Source organism: Dipodomys ordii, unplaced genomic scaffold (genome assembly GCF_000151885.1).
Source record: "Dipodomys ordii isolate 6190 unplaced genomic scaffold, Dord_2.0 Scaffold15, whole genome shotgun sequence".
Lineage (NCBI taxonomy): Eukaryota > Metazoa > Chordata > Mammalia > Rodentia > Heteromyidae > Dipodomys > Dipodomys ordii.
Genome location: NW_012267231.1, coordinates 1,800,336 through 1,809,778, shown reverse-complemented (window position 1 = coordinate 1,809,778; position 9,443 = coordinate 1,800,336).

Genomic DNA, 9,443 nt, shown 5'->3' with positions numbered 1-9,443 from the left:
ACCACTGAGCCACCTTCCCAGCCCTTTTTTCTTTTCTTTTTTTGTCAGTCCTGGAGCTTAACTCTGGGCCTGGGTGCTGTCGCTGGGCTACAGGCGCGCACTCTACCATTTGAGCCACAGCACCAATTCTGGCTTTTTCTGTGACTAATTGGAGATAAGAGTCTCATGGATTTTCCTGCCCAGGCTGGCTTTGAACCTCGGTCCTCTGATCTCAACCTCCTGAATAGCTAAGATTACATTCATGAGCCATGAGCATCTGGAATTTTTCTTTTTCTTTTCTTTTTTTTCAGGTTTCTGTTTTTCAAATACACTCCTGGGGCCAGGGGAAAGAGCACTTGCCTAGCCTGCGGAAGGACCTGGGTTCCATCCTCAGACTACCCCTCCCCAAATAAGCAAAAAAAGGTAAAAGCATGCCTGGAAGGGCTTGGCGTTCAGCCCTGCAGCAGTGAGAACCAGACCTGGACCGGGCACCATCACTGAGGATGGGTTCAAGGAGAGCAGGAATAGGGCTCTGCTGTGACAGTAGGCCTCACGCTGGTAACCCCAGGGCAGGCCCTGGAACCTGTAACTGGGACAGGAAGTGGCTATGGTACAGAATCCCCACGCAGCAGCACCTTCCCCAGCCCTGTCTTCATAGAAATGGGTTGTGGGGAGCTTTGGGGGAAATCCTCAGGTGGCCAGAGGCGGCAAACCACTTGGGGAGCAAACATCCAACCACTTCTACAGCTCAGATTGCAACAGACATCATTAACCCATCATCAGGATGGGGGTGGATCCCAGGAATCTTCCCATAATGTTCCAGTCATTGCTAATCTATCACCATCCACCCAGCAGGTAGGAGGTGGTGGGAAGGGCCAGCCCGGAGGTAGGGTGGTGACGTCAGCATCCAGGCCCTTTGGAAATCAGGATTGGGAGAGTCAGGGAGGGCGTGAGCCCTGGCCAAGGTCACACAGAGCACTATGGGGAAGGGGAGGTTGGGAGCTACGAGCTACGGCCCACGCCCCTTCACCTGTAACCAGATGTAGATCCCAGAGTACACACGGTGTACCCCATGTCACCAGCCCGGTTGCTGCTCTAGCCCTCCATGTCTGCAGTGTGTAAAGTCCCTGGGTACTGGTTGACCATGTACAATGTGGACTTTCTGGGCTTACTGGCTCAGTTGGACATTAATGGGCCGTACACCAGGAGGCCCAGTGCCTGCCTGTGGAAGCTGACCGCCCCCCACACTTTGCCCAGGGGCTGTGTCCAGGGCTTGGAGTGCTGCTTTCTCCAGGCATGAGGACAATCCGGTAAAACCAATGTGCCTTGAATCAGTCACTCGGGCATACGTCAAGCATCTCAGAGAAGTGTCCTGGCCGGGCCCAGGCTCTGGGTGGTCTGCACTGGGGAAGCTGCTGTTGGCCCAGCCCAGCCAGACCTCAGTGTCTTCAACCCGGCTGCTGGGAATGGGGGAGCCGTTCCGCACAGCCCTGGGCAGCGTGCCTGTGTGTGGCCGGTGCCCAGGGAGGCCCTGGCCTGGGGACGTCCCCAGCTCCCGCCTGCACCTGTCTGAGGGAACGCCAGCGTTGAGGATGGCGGGGCGGGGATACCGTCACCTCTGAACCTGACAAGACCCAGGGGGATGGGAGCTTCACCTGCTTTCAGGAGTTGCCCAGAAATTCCCCAACAGCTACCCACGGATGTCCAGGCTTCCTGTGACTCCCCTTGATGTGAGAGTTGGGAGGAGGGAGACAGCTCCTCCTCCCGTCTGTGCGTCTGGAGCCAGAGGATGGACAGGTGACTCTCCTGCCTGGAAAGAAGAAAGTTGTAACTGCCCAGTACCGCTCCCCCAGGACCACTGGCTGGTGCCCTCCCAGATGCCCAGCCTGTCGGAGCAGGGCGGGGGGGACGGGGAGACTGGGGGAAGGGGAATTGGCTTTGTGTGGTTTATAGTGTCTTCAAACAAAAGGGACCACAATGTAGAATTAAAAGAAACAGCTGGGCACAAAACAGAAAGCATAAATGATGCATTAAAAATACACTCTGGGGGGCTGGGAAGGTGGCTCAGTGGAAGAGCGCTTGCTTTCCATGCCTGAGGCCCTGGGTTCCATTCCTCAGCACCACATAAGCAGAAAAAGCCGGAAGTGGCACTGTGGCTCAAGTGGTAGAGCGCTAGTCTTGAGCTGAAGAGCTGAGGGACAGGGCCCAGGTCCAGAGTTCAGGCCCACAACCAACCAAAAAAAAAAACAAAAAAACCCATACTCTGGGTAAGTGTAACTCCTCTGCACATCGCCTTTATAGTAACAATTAAAAAAAACTTCACATACACACTGGACAAAAGTTAGGAATGACAGACACCCAGAAAGAGGAGCTGTAGCCGGGAAAGGGCTCGAGGCTACATTTTGATGCTCTTCCGTGTCTGTCAAACATTTTGCTAGTGGTTGCGATATTTTTAAAAATCAAATAGCACCACAAATTCTATTTCATGTTTGTTGGCAGTGCTGGGGATAGAACCCAGGCCCTTGCACCTGCTAGGCAAGTGCTCTACCCGTGAGCTACGTCTCTGGCCCTGGCGAGAAGCTGGGGCCCAGCATGCGCAGGGTGGATGTCTTCCCCCCTCCCCCTCCCCCCCCCCCCCCCCCACACGTCGGCTGGCGGGCGGAAACCCCCCCCCCCCCCCCCCCCCCCGCCTGACTGGTGAACCACAGGTGTCCTCTGCGAATCCTTCCTCAGCTGATCAGAGCAGAAGGGCTGTCCCGCATGGTGGTGGCTGCGTCCGGGGAGGAGCTGTGGCCTTGGCCCCGCCCGCGGTGGCGGCCCCGCCCTGCCGGGAACCAGGTCAGAGTGACGCGGCCACACATCCTCCCGCTGTGTCTGCTGCTGAGTCAGGGTCTTTTTGGGGACAGCTGGCGGAATGTGACTCTTGAGGGGGTGAGGGCAAGGGGCCGTCTGTCCACAGTCACCTTCCGGGCCTTAGTGCCGTGCTGTGGCCGAGGCTCTGCGCTCCCTGTGCGGCGCCCTCCCGGGGGCTGCTCTGTCCTAGGATGTCCTCGGTGGCCTGGACTGTGCCCCCTCCCCCCCAGCCCGCATCCCTTGAGGATCCAGGCTCTGAGTCAGCCAGGGCTCTGTAATTTCTCACTGGGTGACTGGACTACACTGAGAGAAACAACAGCAACAAAGCAAAAAAAAAAAAAAAACCCAAAGCAAAAGACACCCAGTAGCTGTCTTCCCTCTGGGGCTCTGAGCTCAGCCGAAGCTTTCCATCCTCCAGCCTCAGCCTCCTGGAACTGGGCCTGGACGTCGGGCCTGCTCACAGCCCTCTCCACGCTGTGTTTAGGGCATTTCTGCTGATCCGAAGGTTCGGTCTTCTCCTTTACAGATGATGCTTTTTGTCCCTAAGATTTTAACTTTCAGTGCTGCGGATTGAATCTGGGACGGTGCACAGGGCAGGCAGGGCCGCCTGAGCTCCAGCCCAGCTGGCGAGCTGGAAGCACAGCAGAGCAACGCATCCTGCCTGGTGATCTGGACTCAGCCTGAATCTCGGTGAAGTTTTATCACAATGTAACTTGTGCATTTTTCTTCACACATACTGTTTTGTGTCTTGCTTGGCTAGGCTCTACCACTTGGGCCATACCCCCAGCCCAGAATTGTGCTGGTTCTTTTTGGTTTTGTTTCTTCCTTTACCAGCCCGGGGCTTGAACTCAGGGTCTGGGTGCCATCCCCATGCACCTCACCACTTGAGCCATAGCTTTACCTCCAGCTTGTTTTCTGGTAGTTTATTGAAGAACCTCACTGACATCACTGCCTGGTCTGGCTTTGAACCATGATCCTCAGCTCTCAGACTCCTGAGTAGTTAGGATTACAGGTGTGAGCCACCGGCACCTGGCTCTTGTGCTGGTTCATCAGGAGATAAGTCTTAACTTTTCTATCTGGCCAACCATGTTAGCTAGGATTGAAGGTGTGAGCCACCTGATCCCAGACTCACGAACTCACGTTGTGATTTTATTTAGTCGGTTGTGGGGCCTGGGCGCTGTCCCTCAGCTCTTCAGCTCAAGGCTAGTGCTCTACCACTTGAGCCACAGTGCCAATTCCAGCTTTTTCTGCTTATGTGGTGTTAAGGAATCGAACCCAGGGCCTCATGCATGTGAGGCAAGCGCTCTACCACTGAGCAACCTTCCCAGCCCCTCATGTTGTAATTTTTAAATTCTCTTATGTTTAAAAAAGAAACAACTCCTTTCTCTAAGGTCATAAGATATTCTCCTACATTTTCTTTTTAATGTTTTGCTGTTCACATGTAAGCCCTCAACGCACCTGGCGCTGGGTGTGTGGTGTTGGTGAGGAGCTAATTTTACCTTTCCCATATGGACCACAGCTGGTCCCAGCGCCGCGAGCCTGCTCTCCTGCCGCCAGGCAGCTCCCCCGGCACCCGCGGTGCCACCTCGGGCCCTTCCCCGTCCACCCCTTCCCTTTTGAGTCTGATGCTAAAGCCTCTTTTGTGTGTGTGTCAGTCAGGGGCTTGAACTCAGGGCTGGGGAACCGTCCCTGAGCTCTTTTGCTCAAGGCTAGTGCTCTAGCTCTCTGAGCCACAGCCCGTTTTCATTTCCATGGCGGTTCATTGGAGAGAAGCGTCTCATGGTCCTTCCTGCCCCGGCTGGCTTCCAGCGGCGATCCTCAGATCTCAGCCCCCGGACTAGCTAGGATTATGGGCATGAGCTACTGGCACCCAGCCTTTGTTTCGTAAGTTCTCAACTCCTTACAGCCCCTCTAGGGGGCTCTGGCAAGCAGAGGGGAAGAAGGGTGCTTTGGCCGGGCGGCCTGGCCTTCGTGGTCTAGGCCAAAGGTTCAGGAGTCCATTGGCAGAGGTTTCAGCGCCCAGGTGATGGGGGAGCAGCCTGGCCTTGGGCAGTGGCTGAGTGGCGGAGGACCCGCGGGAGGACCTGGCATCGAGGCAGGCTCCGAGGACGTGGTCTGGGTGGGAGGATGCCAGTGCCACTCCCTGACGTGGAGACACCCGGGGGAGGCTGGCGGGGACATTTGGAAAATGCTCAATCTGGAATAAACGAGTGAATGAAGAGGGTGGATGCACGTCCAGGCCAGCAGCCCCGGCCTGAGCTGTCTGGTCAGGCCCTGCCTGTCTTTGCCGAAGGGGTGTCCTTCCCACCGGTGTGGCAGTGACCCCCGTTCCCCAAGCCCATCCCACGGCCCTGGCTCCTTACTCCCTTACTCATTTAATCCTGCAGGCTGGAGATCAGGCCAGCCTCACACGTGCTGGGCAAGCCCTGGGCCACCGAGCTAATAACAATCCTCAGTCCTCTCCCCACTGTTTTTGGCAGTATTGGAGTTTGAATTCAGGGCCTGATGCCTGTCGGGAAGGTGCCCTACCACGTGAGCCGCTGCCTCGTGAGCTCGGGGGCTCACACCACATCTGCCTTCCCCCAGGCTCCCGGTCCCAGGAAGGCCAGGGCTTCAAAGAGGGTGGAGCCAGGACCCGAGGGCGGCGCACGTGGCTGTCACCTGCAGGCCAGCAGAGCAGGCCTGAGCACCAAAGTCGGTGTTGTTCACCAGCACCAGGGAGGCACCTTGGGATTCCTTGGGTCCAGAGGAGGAGACAGGAGGCCGGGGAGACCCTGCTGCTGGCAGGGCTCGGATCCGGCAGCTGGGACTCATCTATGCTTAGAGCCCCAGGATCCCCATCCACAGCTGTTTTGAAAACACCTTTAGTTCACAAGTCTCGGAAATTGCATCAAAGCCCGTGGCTGAGTCATTTCTCTGAGAAAGCTTCAGCCCGCTCAGCAGCCCAATCTCCAGGCCTGGGCTGGGGCTCATGTGGGTCTCAGTTTACCCTGCACGGATGTCCAGGTGGAGTACCTGCCAAGCCACCTGAGCCTCCAGGTTCTATTGTCACTACCCAGTCAAGAACCTTCCTTGGGTTGAGAGCCAGGCCTGTCACCAGTACGGCTTAGGAGGGAGGGGCTGGAACAACCCTAGGTCCCCGAGGAGGGGCTGAGGGGCTGAGCTTACCGCCTGCCTGGAAGCGAGACGCAGCCATGCTCACCTGGGCCAGAGGGGACTTCCGGGCCAGCAGAACTCTTTCTGGGAAGGACAGAGGAAGTTAGCCCCTGGCTGGTTAGTTCTTTCAAAGAAATGTTAGGGCAGGTGCTAGGCCTAGCTACTCAGGAGGCAAACCTGCTCGGATTTTCTGCTCTACTCAAGACTGGTATTCTACCATTGGAGCCATGCCTCTACCTAGGGTTTTTGGCTGGCTAATTGGAGATAAGGTCTCTTGGATATTTGTGTCCCACAGCTGGCTTCATTGGTGGCAGGTTCCTGGCTAGCTAGGATTACAGGAATGAGCCATCAGCATGTGGATTCATTTTAGTCCCATTTTACAGACCAAAAACTGAGGTGCAGAGAAAGTAGATAATCCGTTGAAGGCTAGTGGACAAGGCAGTGGAACCGGAGCTCTGGGCCAGGCCGGCAGCTCCAACGGCACTGCGAACTCAAGCGTTGTTCCCCAGAGTCTCTTCTTTGCTCTTTTGTTTTGGGTCTGGTCGTAGAGCCTGGGCGCTGTCCCTCAGCTCTTCAGCTCAATGCTAGCACTCTACCACTTGAGCCACAGCACCACTTCCGGCTTTTTTTTCTTTTGCTTATGTGGTCCTGGGGAATTGAACCCAGGGCTTCATGCATGCAAGGCAAGCACTCTACCACTGAGCCACCTTCCCAGCCACTTTTTTTTTTTGGGGGGGGGACTGCAATCCTGCTGCTTGGCCTTTTGAGACGCACCATCATGCCCAGCAAGCTTATAAACTTATTTGCTCTCTGAACCCCATTTCTGAGGAGTCCTTATTAAGAGAGAACTTGAAGCCCACACAATCTTCACGAAGCACTGCTGACCTGACTGCTAGGCTGAGCGGAAAGCTCGCTCCTGCTGGCATTGTGGGCCTGTACCGCCACCCACACCTGGCACCTACTGCAGCCGGGAGGCAGGCGTGGCATCTCCAATGAGGACTAGGTGGCCAGCAGAGCACTTGGGCTGACTGGAGGGGTAGGACAATCTTTGCTGACATGGAAACATGCATTTCCTGGGCTCTGGGGAAAAGAGGGCTAGGAGGCTCTGATTCCCTCACAGGCAGCTTTACAGCTCTGAACTGTGGGAACGTCGCCACCGTGCGGGGCCGTCCTGTCTGCGGACCCGCACATTTCCAAACTGTCCTGCAGACAGGCCGGGCCTCCTGGCTTTCTCCATTGCATATTGAGTTCCAGTCCTGACTGATGCGCCTGTCATTCAGATTCTACTTAAACTGCCGCACCGCCGGCACGCCTCACTGACACTGACTTGGGAACAGGAGAAAATCGTTACCATATGTTCTTTAAAAAAAAACTACATCTGACAGTCATGATTTTGCCTCTTTTTGAAGCATCTTTTAAAACGACAACAGAGCTGGGCACAGGTGGCTCACGCCTGTCAGCTACTCAGGAGGCTGAAATGTGAGGCTCACAGTTCAAAGCCAGCCCAGGCACAAAAGTCCAGGAGACTCTTATCTCTAATTAACCACCAAAAAGCTGGAGGTAGAGAGCTATGGCGCAAAGGGCTAGAGCATTAGCCTTCAGTGGAACAGCTCAAGGACGACACCAGGCAGACCTTGAGTTCAAGCTCCATGACTGATTGAGCCCCAGGCCAAGTTCAGGCCCCCGCACGTACATGCATGCGTGCGGGCATGCGCGCGCACACACACAGACAACTGGGGCTCACGGGCAGAGGGCCTGAGTGCCAGCCTGGTGGCTTGTCCTCACAAACCCAAGGGGTGACAAAGAGCCTGGCCCCTGAGCCCTGCCCTTCAGGAGCTGTGGAGACCGTATGAGCCGGCAGCTGTCTCTCAAAGGCTAGAGGGAGCTGGAAGAAACCACCGACAATGGTGAGGACCCTTGATGTGTGTAGATGGCTAGGTTTTGGGGCGCAGCGCCATCCTCTAATTCACACCTGCGCTGTTCTCTCAGCACAGCTCGCATGGTGACATGGCCCCTCCTCACTCGTCCAGGCCCGTGCGGCCGGGGCTGCCAGGGAGCCGGGGCCTCATGCCTGCGAGGCCAGGGCTGCACCGCTGCGCTCCCCACCCCCTTCTGTGCTGCCTTGTCATGAGTCCACCCTGCACGCGCAGAGGTAAGTGGATGGGACACTGTTGGAAATCAGTGTCCAAAAACAAAAGTCACAACAAATTTAGGTACAGAGGCCATCAGCAGACAGAACGAGAGCTCTCATGGGGTTTGGAAGATGGGAAGAAGGAAAGAGAACAGTAAAACACGAATTGGCAAGTGGGAGCAGGTGGCTCACATCTGTCATCCTAGCTACTCAGGAGGTTGAGATCTGAGCCAGCCCAGGCAGGAAGGTCTGTGAGACTCTTATTTCCAATTAACCACCAAAAGGCTGGAAGTGGAACAGTGGCTCAAGAGGTACAGCACTAGCCTTGAACAAAAAAAGTTCAAGCCGGGTGCTGGTGGCTTGTGCCTATAAGCTAGCTAGAGGCTGAGATCTGAAGATGGTGGTTCAGAGCCACTCCTGGCAGGAAATCCTTGAGATTCTTATCTCCAATTAACTACCAGAAAGCAGGAAGTGAAGATGTTGCTCAATGTGGTAGCATGCTACCTTGAACAGAACCGCTCAACAACAGCACCCAGGCCTGAGTTCTAGCCCCATAACCAACAACAAACAACAGTGAGCCAGTGGCTTACTCTTGTAATCCTAGCTACTCAGGTGGCTGAGATTTGAGAATCGAGATTCAGAGCCAGGCTGGGTAGGAAAGGCCGTGAGACTCTTATCTCCAATTAGCCACCAGAAAACCGAAAGTGGTTCTCTGGCTCAAGTGGTAGAGCGCTCGCCTTGAGATGAGGAGCTCAGGGACAGCGCCCAGGCCCAGAGTTCAAGCCCTATGAGCAACAACAAAAAAAATAATAATAATAAAATAAATAATTTGGTTGAAGTAGTTTGTTAACATACATGAAGACAGAACAAGGACACCTGAAACTGTTTGAGGAAGTGGCATTGTGGCTGAAGTAGAGTGCTAGCCTTGAGCAAAAGAAGTTCAGGGACAGCACCCAGGCCCTGAGAAGTTCAAGCCCCGTGACTGACAAAATAATTTTGCTGGGCACCAGTGGCTCCTGCCTGTAATCCTAGCCACTCAGATATGGGGTATAGGTGTGTGTGGTGTATGTGTGGTATGGTGTGTATGTGTGTGTGTGGTAAGGTGTATGTATGTGTGGCATGGTATATGTGTGGTGGTATATGTGTGGTATGGTGTGTATATGTATGTGGTAAGGTGTCTGTGTGTGTGATATGGTGTCTGTGTGTGTGATATGGTGTCTGTGTGTGTGATATGGTGTCTGTGTGCGTGATATGGTGTGTGTGTGTGTGGTAAGGTGTCTGTGTGTGTGATATGGTGTGTGTGTGTGTGATATGGTGTCTGTGT